Source organism: Mauremys reevesii, linkage group 17 (assembly GCF_016161935.1).
Source record: "Mauremys reevesii isolate NIE-2019 linkage group 17, ASM1616193v1, whole genome shotgun sequence".
Lineage (NCBI taxonomy): Eukaryota > Metazoa > Chordata > Testudines > Geoemydidae > Mauremys > Mauremys reevesii.
The window spans coordinates 26306279-26326686 of NC_052639.1; the positions used below are offsets into that span (position 1 = coordinate 26306279).

The window sequence follows — 20408 nt, forward strand, 5'->3', positions numbered from 1 at the left end:
GGAACTCCACTAGTAACCTCCTTCCAGCCTGACAGTTCACCTTTCAGTACGACCCGTTGTAGTCTCCCCTTTAACCAGTTCCTTATCCATCTTTCAATTTTCATATTGATCCCCATCTTTTCCAATCTAGCTAATAATTCCCCCACGTGGAACCGTATCAAATGCCTTACTGAAATCGAGGTAAATTAGATCCACTGCGTTTCCTTTATCTAAAAAATCTGTTACCTTCTCAAAGAAGGAGATCAGGTTGGTTTGGCACGATCTACCTTTTGTAAAACCATGGTGTATTTTGTCCCAATTACCATTGACCTCAATGTCCTTAACTATTTTCTCCTTCAAAAAATTTTCCAAGACCTTACATACTACAGATGTCAAACTAACAGGACTATAGTTACTCGGATCACCTTTTTCCCTTCTTAAAAATAGAAACTATGTTAGCAATTCTCCAGTCATACGGTACAACCCCCAAGTTTACTGATTCATTAAAAATTCTTGCTAATGGGCTTGCAATTTCATGAGCCAGTTCCTTTAATATTCTTGGATGAAGATTATCTGGGCCTCCGATTTTGTCCCATTAAACTGTTCGAGTTTGGCTTCTACCTCGGATATGGTAATATCTACCTCCATATCCTCATTCCCGTTTGTCATCCTACCATTATCCCTAAGCTCTCATTAGCCTCATTAAAGACTGAGGCAAAGTATTTGTTTAGATAATGGGCCATGCCTAGATTATCCTTAACCTCCATTCCATCCTCATTGTTTAGTGGTCCCACTTCTTCTTTCTTTGTTTTCTTCTTATTTATGTGGCTCTCTCTCCTAAAGCTGAGGCCTCGCTAGTACAATATGGACTGGGACAATTATCTCGAGTGTCTTATATAACAATCTGGCCAACACACCCCAGGATGCTATTAGCCCTTTAGCAACTGCAGTGCACTGCTGGCTCACATGCCGGTTTCGATCCATGATAATTCCCAGATCCTCTTCAGCAGTGCTACTGTTTTACCGGTTATTGTCCATTTTGTATACGTGTGTTTGATTTTTCCTTCCAAAGTGTTGTACGTTGCACTTGTCTCTGCTGAATGTCCTAGTGTTGATTTCAGACCAATTCTCCAGATTGCTGAGTAGAGGCAGTGATGTGCATTCAGAGATATCCTGTGTATTTTAGAATAGGCCTGAAAAATCATGTTTTTCACTTCATGTAATCAATTCTTGTCCACTATTTCCACCCCAGAGTGCATATGTCTGGCCTACTGTCGGGGTGGGGGAGTTAAGGTGGTAGTGAGAGAAGAGAGAAAGTTCTGTTCCTTGCTCTGTCAAGCTTTTTCTGTGGACTTTAAGCCAATCCTTATTCGCTTTGTGCCTCACTGTCTTCATCTGTATAAAAAGGGGATAACAGCCCTTCTCTGCCTCATACAGCTGTTGTGAAGTAAGTGCTCAGATACTATGAGGACAGAGGCTTTCTACCTACCTTGGAGAGTCAGCAGTGCCGGCCTTTCCACACTGGCCTTGTCCCCAGCTCTTTCCATTTTATCCCAATTGTTTTCTAAGAGCCCCAGCTCTCAGCCTGCCGTGCTTGGATGAGAAGAGCAGTTTTCACTAAAATAAAATCTAGTCTAGCAGAAAATCTTGAGAATGAAACCAGAGTGACACCCAAAAGCTCACAAACAAAATAAATAAATCAAGGAAATGTAGGTTTTGTTTGTTCTCATAGAATCTCAGGGTTGGAAGGGACCTCAGGAGGTATCTAGTCCAACCCCCTGCTCAAAGCAGGACCGATCCCCAGACAGATTTTTGCCCCAGTTCCCTAAATGGCCCCCTCAAGGGCTGAACTCACACTCCTGGGTTTAGCAGGCCAATGCTCAAACCACTGAGCGAGCCTGTTTTAAAGCTCATAAATCTGAAGCTTGGGGAACAATTTCAAGGTTTTCACTTCAGCCACCAGGGCTAGAAACTTCCTTATTTTAGAAACTGACAGGCAAGAGTCTCAGCTAGTCACATGCTCCCAGGAGCTGGGGGTTAAAGCAGCACTAACTAGCCTAGACTCATGATAACCCTAACTCTTCACCACGGCCCCCACGGCCCCCACCTGCCTCTCATGCTTCTCTGTCCCTTCCCCGGCACCCCCACACCTGCCTCTCACATGTCTCTGCCCCTTCTCCTCCCCCTTCCCTGTTTCCCCGCTACTGTCTTGTGACACTTCTCCCCCAGCGAGACAGCGGCACTGCGGCCAGGAGGGGGGCCCTTGGGGGTGGGGGCCGCGGCCGGGGTGGCAGCGCCCCCCCGGGGGTGGGTGGGGGGGGGGGGACCCCTGGGGGGTGGGGGCCGAGCTGGATGGGGGGTGGGGTGGTGTGGGGGTGGGGTATAGGCAGGGCCTCAGGGGGAGGAGGCTGAGCAGGGCTGGCCTCAGGTGGGGCAGGGATCGTGGCCACAGTCCAGGCACCGGTGGCCCTCCCACTTGTAGGAGCTTCCAGTGCTCAGGCTTAGCCTCCCAAATGTAGGAGTCACTTATCGCCCCCACCTCCCCACACAGCTGCCAACTCCATGGGTGCCCGGGGCTGGAGCACCTGTGGGAAAACCAGTGGGTGCTCAGCACCCACCGGCAGCTCTGCCAGTCAGCTCCTCCCTTCCCCAGTGCCTCCCACCTGCTGCAATCAGCTGTTCAGTGGCATGCAGGAGGTGCTGGGGCGGGGGGTGGAGCAGAGACAGGAAGAGGCGGGGGAGGGGGCAGAATGGGGTGGGAAGAGATGGGGTGGAGTGGGGGTGGGACGAGGCAGGACAGGAGTGGGGATTTGGGGCGGGGGGGGAGCCTGGGGCAGAGCAGGGGTCCAGCAACCCAGGGAATTTGGGAAGTCGGCGCCTCCGTCTCCCCCGCTCCTGGCTGACATAGCTATGCCAACAGGCGCCTGTGGTGTAGATCCAGTGATGAGCTGCTAAAATCTTAATAACCGGTTCTCTATAAAAAGTTCTGATTTAAGGGATGTGCCACAGTATGTATTTTTTGTACCAATAGGGTTACCATACGTCCGTATTCTCCCGGGAGGAATTATTAAAATTTGCCACCCAGACAGCGATTTAAGAACCTAAATGCCTGACATCTCTGGGAAAATACGGATGTATGTTAACCCGACCTAAAGTTCTTTTTTAAAAAGATGGGCCTGAACTAGAAATGAGCTCCTTTTCACATGTGTGGGTCCCCGCCACTCCCTGGGGGTCTGCTAGGGTGACCAGATGTCCCAAATTTATAGGGACAGTCTCAATTTTGGGTCTTTTTCTTATCTAGGCTCCTATTACTCCTCACCCCGTCCCGATTTTTCACACTTGCTGTCTGGTCACCCTAGGGTGTGCACATGTGTGGGTCCCAGCTGCTCCCTGCCCCCCTCATTGAAGCAGGTGTGCAGGGTTAGTGCCCTGAGAACTGCAGGGCACCAGTGGACGTGGGGCTGGCTGCAGACAGGGGCGTGGGGCAGGGCTAGCTGGAGGCAGGGAGTGTGACATGGGCTGGCTGCAACAGGAGCTGGCTGTGGGCAAGTGGTGCAGACAGGGGCTGGCTGGGGGCAGGTGGTGCAGACAGGCTGTGGCGGGGAAAGGGGCTGTGGCAGGGGTCAGGGGGGTGGCAGGGGCTGTGGGCAGGGGCTGGGGCTGGCTGCGGACAGGGGCTGCGGGCAGGGGGCGGAGGGGTGGCAGGGGCTGTGGGCAGGGGCTGGCTGCAGGCAGGGACTGTGGCAGGGGGCAGGAGGGATGGCAGGGGCTGTGGCAGGACAGATGGCAGGGGCTGGCTGTGGGCAGGGGCTGGCTGTGGGCAAGGGGTGCAGGCAGGGGGTGCAATGGGCGGGTGGCAGGGCAGGGGGTGCAGGCAGGGGGTGCAATGCGGGGGTGGCAGGGCAGGGGTGCAGGCAGGGGTGCAATGGGGGTGGCAGGGCAGGGGTGCAGGCAGGGGGTGCAATGGGGTGGCAGGGCAGGGGTGCAGGCAGGGGTGCAATGGGGTGGCAGGGCAGGGGTGCAGGCAGGGGTGCAATGGGGGGTGGCAGGGCAGGGGTGCAGGCAGGGGTGCAATGGGGTGGCAGGGCAGGGGTGCAGGCAGGGGTGCAATGGGGTGGCAGGGCAGGGGTGCAGGCAGGGGTGCAATGGGGGTGGCAGGGCAGGGGTGCAGGCAGGGGTGCAATGGGGGGTGGCAGGGCAGGGGTGCAGGCAGGGGGTGCAATGGGGGTGGCAGGGCAGGGGTGCAATGGGGTGGCAGGGCAGGGGTGCAGGCAGGGGTGCAATGGGGTGGCAGGGCAGGGGTGCAGGCAGGGGTGCAATGGGGGTGGCAGGGCAGGGGTGCAGGCAGGGGTGCAATGGGGGTGGCAGGGCAGGGGGTGCAGGCAGGGGGTGCAATGGGGGTGACAGGGCAGGGGGTGCAGGCAGGGGGTGCAATGGGGGTGGCAGGGCAGGGGTGCAGGCAGGGGTGCAATGGGGGTGGCAGGGCAGGGGGTGCAGGCAGGGGGTGCAATGGGGGTGGCAGGGCAGGGGTGCAGGCAGGGGTGCAATGGGGGTGGCAGGGCAGGGGTGCAGGCAGGGGGTGCAATGGGGTGGCAGGGCAGGGGTGCAGGCAGGGGTGCAATGGGGGTGGCAGGGCAGGGGTGCAGGCAGGGGTGCAATGGGGTGGCAGGGCAGGGGGTGCAGGCAGGGGGTGCAATGCGGGGGGGCAGGCAGGGGGTGCAGGCAGGGGGTGAATTGCGGGTTGGCAGAGCAGGGGGGCAGGCAGAGGGTGCAATGGGGGGTGGCAGGGCAGGGGGTGCAGGCAGGGGGTGCAATGGGGGTGGCAGGGCAGGGGGTGCAGGCAGGGGGTGCAATGGGGGGTGGCAGGGCAGGGGGTGCAGGCAGGGGGTGCAATGGGGGGTGGCAGGGCAGGGGGTGCAGGCAGGGGGTGCAATGGGGGGTGGCAGGGCAGGGGGTGCAGGCAGGGGGTGCAATGGGGGGTGGCAGGGCAGGGGGTGCAGACAGGGGGTGCAATGGGGGGTGGCAGGGCAGGGGGTGCAGGCAGGGGGTGCAATGGGGGGTGGCAGGGCAGGGGGTGCAGGCAGGGGGTGCAAGGGGGGGTGGCAGGGCAGGGGGTGCAGGCAGGGGTGCAATGGGGGTGGCAGGGAAGGGGGTGCAGGCAGGGGTGCAATGGGGGGTGGCAGGGCAGGGGGTGCAGGCAGGGGGTGCAAGGGGGGGTGGCAGGGCAGGGGGTGCAGGCCGGGGGTGCAATGGGGGGTGGCAGGGCTGGGGGTGCAGGCAGGGGGTGCAATGGGGGGTGGCAGGGCAGGGGGTGCAGGCAGGGAGTGCAATGGGGGTGGCCGGGCTGGTGGGGCAGGCTGGGGGTGCAATGGGGGTGGCAGGGGGGGGTGCAGGGTGGCAGGGCAGGGGGCAGGCAGGGGCAGGGCCGGGCTGCCGCTGGGGGGGCTGGCAGCGGGAGCCGGGGCGGGGTGCAGACACTCACACGGGGGTGGGAGCAGCCTGAGCAGCAGGAGGCAGCCAGGCACCCACCAGGCAGCAGGAGGAGCCCCAGGGCCAGAGCTCCGAGGAGCAGCAGCAACAGGGCCAGGAGGCAGCTCACATGCCTCCCGCAGCGCAGCATGGCGCCCCCCGGCGTCCGGGAGGAGGAATTACACCCTTCCCGGCCAGAGCCCATCAAAGCTTCCCTCGCAGGGACGCCACTTAACAAGCGGTTCTAAAACCGCTTCTAAATTTAACAACCGGTTCGTGTGAACCGGTGCGAACCGGCTCCAGCTCACCCCTGTGTAGATCTGCTCTTCCTGTTCTACAAAGAAAATACGACCGGAGGCCCTGACCCTGCAGACCCCGATCTGCACTGCTGGGCATTGTCCCCTGGACATCAACAGTCATTCCGGTGCCCAGGCTAGAGAGACTTAGACACACACTGAGCTTCCTTCTCAAGGTGTTGTCCCGTTGAAGTCGTGGCGCTCAGCGGGGTTACAGTAAACTGCCCGTTAGGGATTGGGGTCAAAGTAATCAATTAGAGGGCTTATGAACGCTGAGCTTGAGAGCCATATGCAATGAAACAAAGCTCGGGATAGGCTTTCATTTACTTATCTAGTTCTTTCCCTTTGTTTTCAAGGTGAACTCCAAGAAGAAATTAGTAAGTTATGACCTCCTCTGATGCAATGGTTTGTGTGGAGTTGCATGCTAGGCTGTGTCTACTCTGGCGACTGAACAACAAAACTGTTGTCGTTCAGAGGTGTTAACCCTCTTTCCCCCCGAAAGACAAACGTTTTGCCACAACAGGTGCCAGTGTGAACAGCACGTTGTTGGCAGGAGAGAGCGAACGCTGCTCATTGGGAGTGGAAATATTTTGTCAGCCAAAGAGCTACCAAACAGCAGCTACGCTGCCCAGCTTTTAGCGACAGGGCTTTGCCGACAGTCCTGTCGCTAAAAGCTGCGTAGTGTAGACAAAGCCCTAGTGAGCACTGTAGGCTTAATTCACCTGTAGGGATATGGCAGGACACCCCAGGATCTGTGAATACATTTAAAGTCTGGGATTTTCAAAAGCACCTAAGGCAGTTAGGCGCTCACTTGCCACTGAATGTCAGTGAAACTTGGGTCCCTTCAAACCTGGAAAATCCAAGCTCAGATCACAGCACCAGGCACAATGTTGAGAAGTTGAGTACACCAGGTCCGGGCCTGCTAGGGACTCCATCACACCAGGGAAGCCTTCGGCATGGGAGATCCAATTGCTTTTTAGTCTAGACATCAAAGGGGCCCCCAGAGTAGCAGAAAATCCAGTCTTCTGCCTCAGCCACATCATTATTAATTATTGTTATAAAAATGCTGGAATGTGTTGCCCAAGGTGTAATCTTTGGCATAAGGTGTACAGCTGGGCTGGGGGGGGGGTTCTTTTCTTTTCTTTTCTACTTTTGAGGGGGCGATTGTAAATTCACTGAAATATGTTTTTCAGGGCCCTGAAAGTATTTGCAAATTTGGGCTGAATTCACTGAATAATTTCAATGGAAAACACTTAAGAATTCAGAAATGGTAAAATGGTTTGTTTAAAAAATGTGAATTCAAATCAATGTTTCATTTCAAAAGTGTCAATCTGAATTGATATTTTGTTTCAAAATAGCAATTCAAATTGATATTCAAAACAGTTTGTTCAATCAAACTGTTTTGTTTTTTTCATTCCTCATTTTGTGAAGGAAAAAACAAACTGAAACAACAAACGTTGGGTGGGGGGGGGCGATGGTCAGTTTGGCCACTGATCAGAAAAGTCAACAATTCACTGAGTTACACAGCTGCTAACAGCTCTTATTCTGTTAACAAGAAAAATAGAAAAACAAGCCATATCCTCAAATTGTTAGTAAAGTATTAGTGATTTTAAGGTCTAGTTTTTCATTCTTTCCACATGTATAACTCCCAGAGTAGTTGTTAGGAGTTTGGAATGCACAAAAAAATGGAAAAAAATTCAGTAACAAGTGAGTAGACAAAAACATATTCCACCCATCAAAATAGTAATGCTTTTAAAATAATTTTAAGAGCCCGACCCTACACAGGATTACACATGTGAATAATGCTCTTCCTGTGCATAAAGATTTGCAAAATTGGGCATATCTAACACATTTCTGACATGTAACCTTAGGGGAAACATATACAATAATACGCGTGAATAATTTTGTGCTTATAATGAAAACTGTATCTGTAGGCACCTGGACAGGAGCAGGGCATTATAGCTATTTGTATCTGGTTTGCTTTTTCTTCTTTCCGTAGGGAGATTGCAGGCAGAAATGGGTAAGTTAGCTTTTTCCTCATTTTCCCTTCTGTAAATAGTCATCTCACATTAAGGATTTTAACTCTGTTCTCCAGCGCAGTCCCCCTCCCTCCCCAAGGTTCACTATGCACTAAGGTCACCAAAAGGCAATGGAAGAAACATGAAAGGGAACAGAAATAAAGTTTCCAACAGAAACTCTGATGCTGTTTTATTGTTCGCTGTAGCATCCAAGTGATTAGAGGCCGAGGCCCCAATTCAGCATAGCACCTAAGCAAGTGTTTAACTTTAGTCTTGAAACACATGCTTAAGTGTGTTTAAGCTTACTAAACTGCTCAAGACAGTTAAGACCAAAGCAGACTGTGAAGAACTTCCAAAAGATCTCACAAAACTAAGTGATTGGGCAACAAAGTGGCAAATGAAATTTAATGTGGATAAATGTAAAGTAATGCACATTGGAAAAAATAACCCCAACTATACATACAATATGATGGGGGCTAATTTAGCTACAACGAGTCAGGAAAAAGATCTTGGAGTCATCGTGGACAGTTCTCTGAGGATGTCCACGCAGTGTGCAGAGGTGGTCAAAAAAGCAAACAGGATGTTAGGAATCATTAAAAAGGGGATAGAGAATAAGACTGAGAATATATTATTGCCCTTATATAAATCCATGGTACGCCCACATCTCGAATACTGTGTACAAATGTGGTCACCTCATCTCAAAAAAGATATTCTAGTGCTAGAAAAGGTTCAGAAAAGGGCAACTAAAATGATTAGGGGTTTGGCGAGGGTCCCATATGAGGAAAGATTAAAGAGGCTAGGACTCTTCAGCTTGGAAAAGAGGAGACTAAGGGGGGTATGATAGAGGTATATAAAATCATGAGTGATGTGGAGAAAGTGGATAAGGAAAAGTTATTTACTTATTCCTATAATACAAGAACTAGGGGTCACCAAATGAAATTAATAGGCAGCAGGTTTAAAACAAATAAAAGGAAGTTCTTCTTCACGCAGCGCACAGTCAACTTGTGGAACTCCTTACCTGAGGAGGTTGTGAAGGCTAGGACTATAACAGGGTTTAAGAGAGAACTGGATAAATTCATAGAGGTTAAGTCCATTAATGGCTATTAGCCAGGATGGGTAAAGAATGGTGTCCCTAGCCTCTGTTCGTCAGAGGATGGAGATGGATGGCAGGAGAGAGATCACTTGATCATTTCCTGTTAGGTTCACTCCCTCTGGGACACCTGGCATTGGCCACTGTCGGTAGACAGGATACTGGGCTAGATGGACCTTTGGTCTGACCCAGTACGGCCGTTCTTATGTTCTTATGTAAGTGCTTTCCTGAATTGGGCCATAACGTAATTGAGTTGTGGCATACAAGGGACAGTCTAAACCTATTAGATTGGCATTATCAAAAGCACCTGGGACTGGCCTAAATTTGCTCTTACTGAAGTCAGTGGTGAAACTCCCACTAACTTCAGTGGGAACAGAGCTAGGAAAATACTGCCATCAATCTTTATAGTAAAAGCAACAGCACTGATAAAGACCCAGAGAATTGTAGAAATGCAGAACTGGAAGGGACCTCAAGAGGTCTTCTAGTCCTGCCACTTCCCCCCATCCTGCCTTGGTACATGTGGGTGAAGCATACCTAGACCGTCCCTGACAGTGTTTGTCTGACCTGTTCTTAAAAACCTCCAGTGATGGAGATTTCACACCCTCCTAGCTAGAAAAGCAAATAAATATTGAAGGCTCAAGTCATATCAACAAACTCTTCGCATTTTAGGATTTGATCCTGCTGTCTTTGCACTCTCGATTACCAGTGAAGCCAACAGGAGATTAGGGTCTGTGAAGCAGGATTGGCCTGAATCCTACAAATAATTCAGAGCTGCCAACCTTTGAAAGGATTGATCTGTATGTGTAGTGAATCCATAAGGGTAATGCAACACGAAAGAAAATGTTAGTACTGACGATCTTGATACTGGGAATTAATTTAAAAATGAAAAAAAAATCCTTGAAATTTTTATTCACTTAAAGTTCTTAAATAATTTAAATGAAAATATTAAATGAATGATATAATTTGTATTTGTTTTTGTTTTATTTTAGGGAAACACCTTGACAATATCAGTAAGTTCTATTTTTCTTCTAATGAAACATCTAAGTTTTAGGCAGTAAAGAAAAATCCCATGTAATAACAATTGAACCCAGATATTGCAAAGACTTAAGCCAATATGTAACTTTACGCAATTCAGTGGGACGACTACACATGAATAAGTGTTTGCAGGATCAGGCCTAAATCTGGATGCACTCGGATCAAATATTACAAGCGTCTAATTATTTATGTGGATTTCTTTCTCTCTCTTTTTAGGTGAACTCCATGAAGAAATTAGTAAGTTATATTTCCCCCAGTCGAAACTTTTTTTGGAGGGTGAAAGTAGAATGAATTATATTACAAAAATAGATAGGATTAAAGAAATGCTGTCTGTACCTTTAAGGAAAATCGCTGGAATGCTGGAGTCCAGGTGTCAGGAAAACAGACATTAACATAGAACAATTGCACCGTTTAAGGGCAATTGGTGAAGCATTAGCCTTAGATCGATAGGAGTTAGTAAGGAAGTAGGATATGCATGCTATGCCCCAGGTGAATTTTGCTGTTTTTCTCCTTTGTCCCTTTGTTTGATTCCCGCTCTTTTATCTGTATAAATAAGACTGTTTGGGTCTTGCATGGCCACTCACATTATCTGAATGTTATTGGCGGAGCGCTGCGCTAATAAAAACAGAGTGGTCTGACAAATTGTGAGTCTTGATTCTAACTTTGACAGGAGGGTGTTACTTTCCATTATAACATCATTTTATTTTTCTACCCTCAAAACTCCTGCAGCTTTAGATTAGACATACAGTGAATGATTTGATGTAAAGAAGCAATGTGAGAAAATGTTTAAGTGACTAGAAGTCAGGGGTACTGACTCAGAATGCTGACTGAGAGTTGCAGCAGCACCTGGGCAGAGAAGTCAGTAATGGCTCCCTGGCCAGTTCTACACAGACCCCAGTCTTACTGAAGAGTAGAGTAGAGGGGTGGAATTTTTCAACCAATTTTATTTTTAGGGGGGGGGAAGGAAATTCAGTGACATTAAAATGTTTTGAGAATTCATGTTGAATTTTCCAAATTGTTTGGGTGTAAAAAATCTGAAGAAATTGAAACGTTTTGTTTTCACATTTTCAAAATGAAACATTGAGTTTTGATTCAAAGTGACTTTTGTTTTGAAAATGCCTTTATTTTTTTAAGAAGATGCTTGAAATCAGAACAAGACATTTCATTTCAGGTCAGACAAAATATTTTGGTCAAGCTGGAACTAATTTTTTACTGAGCTTTTTATTCACTGAGAGTAACTCAATAAAAAATCTTTGTGGTTCAAGCTGAAATGCACCACTCCCCGCCAATTATTTGGAATTGCTGAGATCTGAAAAACATGTTATTCACCCAGCTTTAGATTACAGCAGCCTATGGGCTGTTCTACTCCCTACCACCTGGCTGCAGCTAATATAAATCTTGTCCACCAGCCAGAGGTTACCAGCCGGCAGTGCTTTCTAGCCACACCCACTCCTTATTTGTTGCATGGTCCCATTGCGGTGGGCTGCAGAGTGGTTGTGCAGAAGCTGGCCAGGCTAGTTCAAATCCTGCTAGAGACTTGCCTGTGCTGGGGAAGACGTCAGCTGCTTCCTGGCTCTTTTGAACCACGCACATGACATGAAGGCTCTAGACTGCATGACAAATGTCTCCCCTACCTCAGCCATATCAGCATTAGCCTCCAGATGCTGTGATAGTGTTATTTGGAGTACTGTGTCCAGTTTTGCCCTGACCCACTATAGAAAGGATGTGGACAAATTGGAGAGAGTCCAGCGGAGGGCAACAAAAATGATCGAGGGCTGGGGCACATGATCTATGAGGAGATGCTGAGGAACTGGGCTTGTTTAGTCTGCAGAAGAGAAGAGTGAGGTGGGATTTGATAGCAGCCTTCAAGTACCTGAAGCAGGGTTCCAAAGAGGATGGAGCTCGGCTGTTGTCAGTGGTAGCAGAAGTGGCTACAACTTGGAAGAGAGAGAGGCAACACTGGAGCCAGAAGGAGGAAAGGGTATAATGGAGAGATGTCCCAGTTTAGAAGAAAGTTAAACCAATCCATATTAAGGATAAGGAAAGTAGAAAGGCTAAAGACGGAGTTATAGAACCGAATGAATATTAACTGTTCAAGTGGTGTTAGTGGTTACCATTCTAGGGCCTACTCTTGCAATCTCTGCACACCTCAGACTCCCAGAAGCAGAACGGGGCCCCACTTCTAGAAACAGTTCAAACCTGTAAACCTTTGAATTTTTATTTTCACTTGTAGCCAGAAAATCCACAATATGGACAGAAATGTAATTAACGATTATCTAGACAATATAAAATGGAGAATATAAATCTTTGTTCATTGAAAAACTCTTAAATAGTTTGTATTTATTTCTGTTTGCTTTATTTTAGGGCACATCTTGAAAATATTAGTAAGTTCAATTTTTATCCCAATCTAACCTCTCCGTTGAAGTTGTACACAGTTAAATTGTTGTTGTTTTTAATTAAAGGAATAATGTCAATTTGAAAATCAAATGCACGAACTTTGGCCGCTATTCAGATGGCACAGCAGCTCGGTCATTTGCAGGATTGGGGTGTTTGTAACAAATCGTTGTCTATAAAATGGTACGTCAGAATAAAAACAGACTTTGATAATAATGTTACGGTCTGTCCTTTCATTCCTTGCACACATGCCACTCCCAGTGCAATCAAAGGGTGATGGGCTGGGAGGAATAGTAATCAAAGTATTCTGAATTTTGATTTTTCATCATCATTTTTATTTCCAATGACCAAAAGGGGCAGGGAAAATGTCAACCAAATTGTCACATGCCCTCCCCAAACACAGACTATTTTCTCACCAGCTCTAACAATTAATAATCAGACCTATAGACACCTTGCTCGGCAAAACTGTAATTCTTATTAAAATTATATTGGAGCCCTGAGCCGACACATTCTTAAACGTATGCTTCATTTTCAGCACACAGATGGTCTTGCTGAAGTCAATGGGAGTACTCACATGCTTAACATTGCGTACGAGCATCACTCTTTACAACCCACTGGTGAATGTGTTACAGGCCTGCCTGCATGCTGCTCTACATACAATATGAGTCTGCTACAGACCGTTGCTAAATCTACAGCAATTTGGTCTTTTTTAGCTCTGGAAGTCCCCACTTAAATCCCTGGTGAATCAGCCAAGATGGCGGCCATCACACTTGCATATGGTTAACTTTAAGTATGTGATTACTTCCACTGAAATAAATCAAGGCCTATGTACGTGAGCTGAATGACTATAATGAAAAGTGATCTATACATTTCCATGTATGCTAAGAGAATTTTTAATTGCCTTTTCCCTTTCTTTTTATTTAAGGTGAACTGAATGAAAAAATTAGTAAGTTATATTTTCTCATTTCTGTGTGGATTGCATCTTCTCCTGACATTGTCCATCTACTTTTCTCCCCAGACAGGAACTGCAGGCTGAATTCAAACACACACAGGGCCGGCTCCAGACCCCAGCGCGCCAAGCGCGCGCTTGGGGCGACGTCCTGCGGGAGGGCAGCAGGCGGCTCCGGTGGACCTCCCGCAGGCATGCCCACGGAAGGTGCACTGGTCCCGCGGCTCCGGTGGACCTCCCGCAGACGTGCCTGCGGAGGGTCCGCTGGTCCCGCGGCTCCAGTCGAGCATCCGCAGGCATACCTGCGGGAGGCCCACCGGAGCCACGGGACCAGTGGACCCTCTGCAGGCACATCTGCAGGAGGTCCACGGGAGCCGCGGGACCGGCGACCGCCAGAGCACCCCCCACGGCGTGCCGCCCTGCTTGGGGCGGCGCAAATCCTAGAGCCGCCCCTGAACACACAACAAATGATTTGTCACCAAAAAGATTGTGAGATAGTGATTAAAACTGAGAGTATTGAATAGATATGCTGGTCCACATTCTCAGCCACCTAATGAAACTGTGTGACAGACGTTCTGAGTTTTGACAAGCTCTAGTCTGGGGTATTGTAGTACTTCCTGTGGAATCACAGAAATGTACTGGAACGCTGCGAGTAACAACTCCAACACACACACGCAGGGCTTGACTTTGTACTAGGGTCCCAGATCAGATACAACAATATAGTAACATAGGAGACAACAATTTAACAGTAAGATAAAGATACAAGACTATCTGTTGGTAAGGAGTTCGTCTACAGTGATCATCACATTACATAAATTCACTGCCTACAACCCCGTCCCACCCTGTGTAGTGGTTGTGTATAGGATGTGGCCTTTAACCCCACGTAGGGCTAGAATAATTGATACTGGAAGATTTCAGAGGTGCCTTATCCATGGTTTGGAAGGGAATCATTCCCCAAGACTCCTTAAAAAGTCTTGGCATGAGATGGTTTTGATGAAGGGGTTGGGCTTAATTTAATCTTGGGAGAAAAGCTCTTCCATAACATCTTTATTTCTGATTTTTTAAATTATTATTACTATTATTATTATTTAGGTGGACTTCAAAGAGAACTTGGTAAGCGTTTCTCTCCCCCTCCCTTTTTCTGTAATGCATCCTTTTTTATTAATCAGATTCATCTTAACAATGAACTTATTCACATGAGTGCTCACCTTCATTTGATTTGCTTGGTTTCAGAATGGAGAAAAGCCCTAGTTTGTCCAAGTAAGTAAAGTTTGTATTTAGCTAATGTCCAAATTTCACTTTCTGGAGAGATCCTTGCTCCCTTTCTTTGTAGAAATAGTTTAAAACAACACAAAACACAAATAGGAGATAATGCAATAGTTTCTCTGGTTGAAATGTGAATGGTGAAGGTGGTTCCCCAATGGGTTGTATTGCTGGGGAATCTTCCTTTGGGAACAGGGAGAGAAGTGAATTAATATTTTTCTGGATAATACATGCTCAGGTAGTACTTGAATGGGATGCTGTCCTGATGTTATTCTGTGCACATTCATAGGGGAAGGACAGCCCAGTGGCTAGCGTGTTAGCCTAGAATTCTGAAGGCCTCAGTTCAGATCCCTTCTCCTGTGTGACATTGGGCAAATCACTTAGTTTCTCTTTTGCCAGAAGCTGGGAATGGGTGACAGAGGATGGGTCACTTGATGATTGCCCGTTCTGTTCATTCCCTCTGGGGCACCTGGAGTTGTCAGAAAACAGGATACTGGGTCAAACAATATATGCCACTCAACCCAAAACAAACACATTTTAAGATTTTTGGTTGACCCAAAATTATTATTTTTTATTTATTTTTGGTGTAAACCTAAAAATCAGTTATTTGCACAGTTCTGGGAGAAGAAGCCAAAGATGCACAAAACTTCCCACACCGGTTTCACCTGCTGCTCTATGGGTCTGCTCTTATATACATCCAGTGCTTAATGTGTAATGAAAGAGGTTCCGGGGCTCAAGCGTTTTTCCTACATTCATAATTGATGAAGCAAGCCCAGAGGTACCAGGTCTACAAACTGCCAAGCCTAGAGATGCCGGGGCGCAATGCTGGCGTGCCCTGGCACAAATTTAAGCAGTGAACACATCCCCTTCTCCACACAGACCTCCTTATTCCTGATGTACGATTTGATAGGAATTTTTATTGTCAGCTATCCTAGTGATCAGGCTATACTGGGAGTTTTGTCTTCAGAGGAAAAGACGACTTTGTCAGTTTTTGTTAAAGTTGGATTCTATAGCAGTTTCCTCTCCTCTGCTGAAAACAGAAGATGATCTTCTCCTTCCTCCTTAGATAATGTCGTGAGGAGACCTGGGTGAAAAATGGATATTTCAGTTCATTGTCAATTTCAAAAAAATGAAGACAAATTTGTTTTGGGTTAGACCAGAAATGAAAATTTTTAGAAAGTTAAAAAAATGATTTAAACAAAATGTTTTATTTTGAGCATTATAAACTTTTTTTTTTGCTTTTTTAAAAATAAAATTAAGGGAAATTTTGAAATGAAATATTGTTCCCAACCAAAAAAATCAAAATATTTCATTTTTAAAAAGTCAAAACAAAATATTCTGATTTTTTTTGAATATTTTTATTTGTCTTAAACAAATAATTTGGCAAAATTGACATGGATTTGGAAAATGTTTGTGTTGTTGAATCTGCATTTTTCACCAACAAAAGTTTTGGCCTAACAATGTCACCAACTCTAGTTGTGAGAGCGACCCATTGTGTTTTATTCCACTTTAACCACTGTTTGGGCTAAAATCTCTCTCTGCTTCTTCAGACTGTCCTAACGCCCTTTTCTGGTGGCTCGCCTCACTCTAGAGAGTTGGCCTCTTGGCTGGTAGCCCTTTGTACCTGGCCTTCATTATTCCCCATGGAACTGAAATTAGGGGTATATCAAACCATGCTATGGTGTGACCTGACTTTAAATATTAGGAAGGAGGAGCACAGCAGGGGTTCTGTTCATGAAAAAGAAATGGGAATAAAACCTGCTGGGGCTCCCCAGCGTTCCTGGGTCTCTGATCCCCTCTCTGGGGAGAGGCATCTGCAGGAGAGGAAAGATTCTGCATCTCAGACCTGGCTCAGATGGCCTTTCGCTTGTGTTACTGACCTGTTCCTGCTCGGGTTTGTGACTCTGTCCTGCACTCTGCTGAGGGCAGATATGATTGCTCTTTATAAATAGATCAGAGGGATAAATATCAGAGAGGGAGAAGAATTATTTAAGCTTAGTACCAATGTGGACACAAGAACAAATGGATATAAACTGGACACTAGGAAGTTTAGACTTGAAATTAGACGAAGGTTTCTAACCATTAGAGGAGTGAAGTTCTGGAACAGCCTTCCAAGGGGAGTAGTGGGGGCAAAAGACATATCTGGTTTCAAGGCTAAGCTTGATATGTTTATGGAGGGGTTGGTATGACGGGATCAGGGCCGGCTCCAGAAGGAGGGTTGAGCGCAGCCCCTGGCTAGGGTGACCAGACAGCAAATGTGAAAAATTGGGACGGGGTGGGGGTAATAGGAGCCTGTATAAGAAAAAGACCCAAAAATCGAGACTGTCCCTATAAAATCAGGACATCTGGTCACCCTACCCCTGGCCCATGTCCTCATCCCCTGGGTCCCCACCAGGGCAGGTGGAGGGTCTGCAGCTCCCCACGGCTGCCCGCATGGCTCTTACCCTGACCCAGATGCAGCTTCCAGCCTGGCCTGGGGACAGGGCCTCGGGGGCCAAAGAGCTGCCACCAGGCCATGGTAAGAGACAGCCGGGCAGCTGCTGTGGAGAGCCACAGACCCTCCATCAGCCCTGGGTGGGGGGTCATCTGGGGGGCAGGGACATGGGCCAGGGGCTGCTCTCGCCCCCCACCTCCCTCCACGGCTCCCCACAGCTGCACAGGTTCCCCGGTCAGGCTCCAGCTTCTGGGCCTTTGGGGGAGGAGAAGGGGCAGGGGCAAGGCCCGTGGGAGTGGGAGGGAGGGCCAGTCCCTCATTCCTGCACCTCTGGCTCTGCCTTTAGCATCATGATTCTCTCTTTCCACTGCAGCGAATGTGACCCTGGATCCAAACACAGCAAATGCCCAGCTCATCGTGTCTGAGGATGGGAAAAGCGTGAGGCGTGGAATTGCACGGCAGGAGGTGCCGGACAATCCAGAGCGATTCCATTCTTTCTGTTTGCTGGGCTGGGAGAGGTTCAGCTCAGGGAGACATTACTGGGAGGTGGAGGTGGGAGATGGAGGGTTTGGGGCTGTGGGTGTTGCCAGAGAGTCTATGAGGAGGAAGGGAGGGATCAGATTTAACCCTGAGCAGGGGATCTGGGCTGTAGAGCGGTGTGGGGATCAGTACCGGGCTCTCACCTCCCCAGAAACTCCCATGCCCCTGAGTGAGAGACCTAGGAAGATTGGGGTTTATCTGGACTATGAAGCGGAGTGGGTGGCATTTTATGATACTGGTAATGAGACCCTGATCTTTACTTTCATGTCAGCGTCTTTCACAGGGGAGACAATCCTTCCCTTCTTCTGGGTGGGGATTGGAGTCCTGCTCAGAGTCTGCCCCTGAGGCCTGGAGATGCGGAGGTAGCAATATCCCACTGGGGTTCACTCTGGTTCTGGACCAGAAATGGACTGAACTAGTTGTTGTCCTGGGGACAGCTCAGGTGGTTTAAAACACACTGCTGTGGTTCTAGAGAGGGGGATTGGGGAGACATGGGGGGGTTGTAGGGAGCATAGGCACCGACTCTGTGGGTGCCGCAGGGCTTGAGCACCCACAGGGAAAAATTAGTGGGTGCTCTGCACCCACCGGAAGCCAAGCTCCCTTCACCCCCCACCCAACTCACCTCCTCCTCCTGCCCTGAGCACGCCGCGTCCCCACTCCTCTGCCTACCTCCCAGTGCTTCCCGCCGCCACACAGCTGTAGCAAGCTCCGGGAGGGAGGGGGGAAGAGGCAGGGGCGGGGGCGGAGATTTGGGGAAGGAGTTGGACGAGGGGCAGGGGTGGAGGTGGGGTGGGGCCGGGGCCGAGGGGGGTTGAGCACCCACTGGCGCCAGTAGAAGGTGGTGCCTATGGTAGGGAGAGGAGAAGCTGAAGACTGGAAAGGGAACGTGAGGCTTTACTGGGGAGGGAGATGCTGGACGGAAATGGAGGGTGAAAGACAGGGAAAGGGGGTAAGGAAAGTAGAGAGAGAGGGAATAAAACTGTTCGATATTATGGAAAGTGATTGTGTTTTCTTAACTCAGTCCCTTTGTTCATGAAAAAAACTAGTTTGAGGCCTTAAATTATTCTTGCAGGTTTTGGACACTCTCTTCTCTGTGTTCTGATTATTACACTATCCTTGAATTGTTTGGAATTCTCACATTGCCTGACTGTAAATATAGCATGTATTTGAAAGCCTGTTCTTTCTGTTCGGTATTTTCTTTTCTCTCTCTTTCTTTCAAGCTGTTTGTTGTTTAAAGGAGCAGCACCTTTTTTTCCTGCATGAGCTCCGGACTGTGTGCTGGGCATCCCAGGTCTGCAGGCTGATGGGATCTCACCAGTCTGTGCTTGTGGCCCTGTGCCAGTCTACCTAGGGAATACCAGCAGCTCTGCCAGTTCTACTGAGCAGCATAGGCCAGTGTGAGTCTGCCATGCCAGGGTCCTCCTTCTCCTCCTGCTCCATCATACAGTCCATCAGGTACCTTTGGTGGGGCAGAAAAGTCCTCTCAAATGTTCACCAGCACTTCAAGGAAGCTCTGTCCTTTTTCTGATGCAGGAGTGAAAGTGCAAGCGAGAGGATTTCTTCAAAAGGTGCCTTCTCCATGTTGCTGGCTCTGGTAGCTTGGCACACACAGACCAAAATCACTCCTCGGCTGTCTGTGTTGGCGGGCTGTTCCAACTTCCTGTAACAAGAAGGGTGGGCAGAAAAGTTTTGCTACCCTGTAACATGCTCAAAGGGCCACAGCGGCCACATTTCAGGCTGGTGTTGGGGAATCTGGGCTAGGGTTGGTTGGACTCAGATCTACATGCTGCAGTGTGGACACCAGAGCCCCAGATTTGAGCCTAGGTTAGAAATGTCTTAATGTAGGGTTAAGAACCAGTATAGATGCTCAAGCCCAGGGTTCTCCGACATGGGCCAGCTGACTCCAGACCCAAAATCCTTGGGCTTACATTGCAGTGTAGACAAACCCAGAGTGACATACATGCATATCCTCATTAGAGTTCAGTGACACAACCAGTTCAGGAGAAAAAAAATTCCATGACTATCTTCAAAAATCACATCTGGAAAATGAAAGGGAAATAAACAAGGAAACACTTTGATTGCTTTATTTACATAAAGATCCTCTGCCCCAGCCAGATCCCTCATCCCCCCTGCACCCTAATCCTCTGCCCCAGCCCTGAGCCCCCCCACATCATGAACCCCTCATCCTCAGCCCCACAGCCCTCACCCCTGTACTCCCTTCTATCCCCAAACTCTCTCCCAGAGGGTGCACCCCCTCCCCCTTCCCACATACCCCTTCCCAACCCCAAACTCCCTCCCAAAGCCTGCATCCTTCACCCCCTCCTGCACACCCACCCCCTGCCCCAGCCCAGAGCCTGCACCCAGCACCCAAACTCCATCCCAAAGCCTGCACCCTGCACCCCTCCTGCACCCTAATCCCCAGCCCAGGATATGCACCCGACCTCCCCCCCCCGAACCTCCTCCCAGAGCCTTAGGCAGGTGGGGGCAGAGTTTGGGGGGGTGGAGTTGGGGTGCGGGTTCTGGGCACCACCAAAATTTCTACAAACTTGCCACCCGTGGCCCTAGGAGCACAAGCAGTGACAGTGGTGGGGGTGAGTGTGCTGCTGGGGGGAGCAGGAAAGGGGGGCTCCTCCCCCAGAGCTTGCTGCTGCCGGCAGGAAAGGGCCGAGGAGTCATCCTCTCTGGCCCCTGTCCCAGAGCAACACCCTGCACCCCAAACTCATCCCCAGCCCTGCCCCACCCCAGAGCCCACACCCCCAGCCAGAGCTTTCACCCCCCCCACTGCCCCCTCTGCCCCCACCACAAACCCTTCATCTCCGGTCCCAACCAGAGCCCTCATCCCCCTGCACGCTGACCCTCTCCCCCAGCCCTGAGCCCCTCCCATTCCCAGCCCCAGCCAGAGCCCTCACCCTGAGCCCCTCCCACACTCCAAACCCCTCAC

General features: G+C 49.2%; 1 protein-coding gene and 2 long non-coding RNA genes across 5 annotated transcripts in view; 1 reads left to right on the top strand and 2 right to left on the bottom strand.

Annotated features, from left to right (window-relative positions):
* Positions 1-20408, bottom strand: part of LOC120385155 — a 572769-nt gene that overhangs the window by 436321 nt on the left and 116040 nt on the right. The window lies entirely within an intron of this gene.
* On the top strand, positions 12255-17429 carry LOC120385178. The gene is made up of 5 exons (XR_005589332.1): positions 12255-12271; positions 13207-13227; positions 14323-14343; positions 14464-14490; positions 17301-17429. It is a non-coding gene; the product is annotated as an uncharacterized LOC120385178 (long non-coding RNA).
* The window catches only part of LOC120385170, a 32436-nt gene continuing 27085 nt past the window's right edge, over positions 15058-20408 (bottom strand). Inside the window, exons 4-5 of one of the 3 annotated variants that reach the window (XR_005589321.1) lie at positions 18714-19506; positions 15058-15577 (exon numbers count right to left, since the gene is read on the bottom strand). This is a non-coding gene — a long non-coding RNA (uncharacterized LOC120385170). Of the gene's footprint in view, positions 15578-18181; positions 19507-20408 lie in introns of those variants that run through there. The other 2 variants (XR_005589320.1, XR_005589319.1) reach the window with 2 other exon arrangements.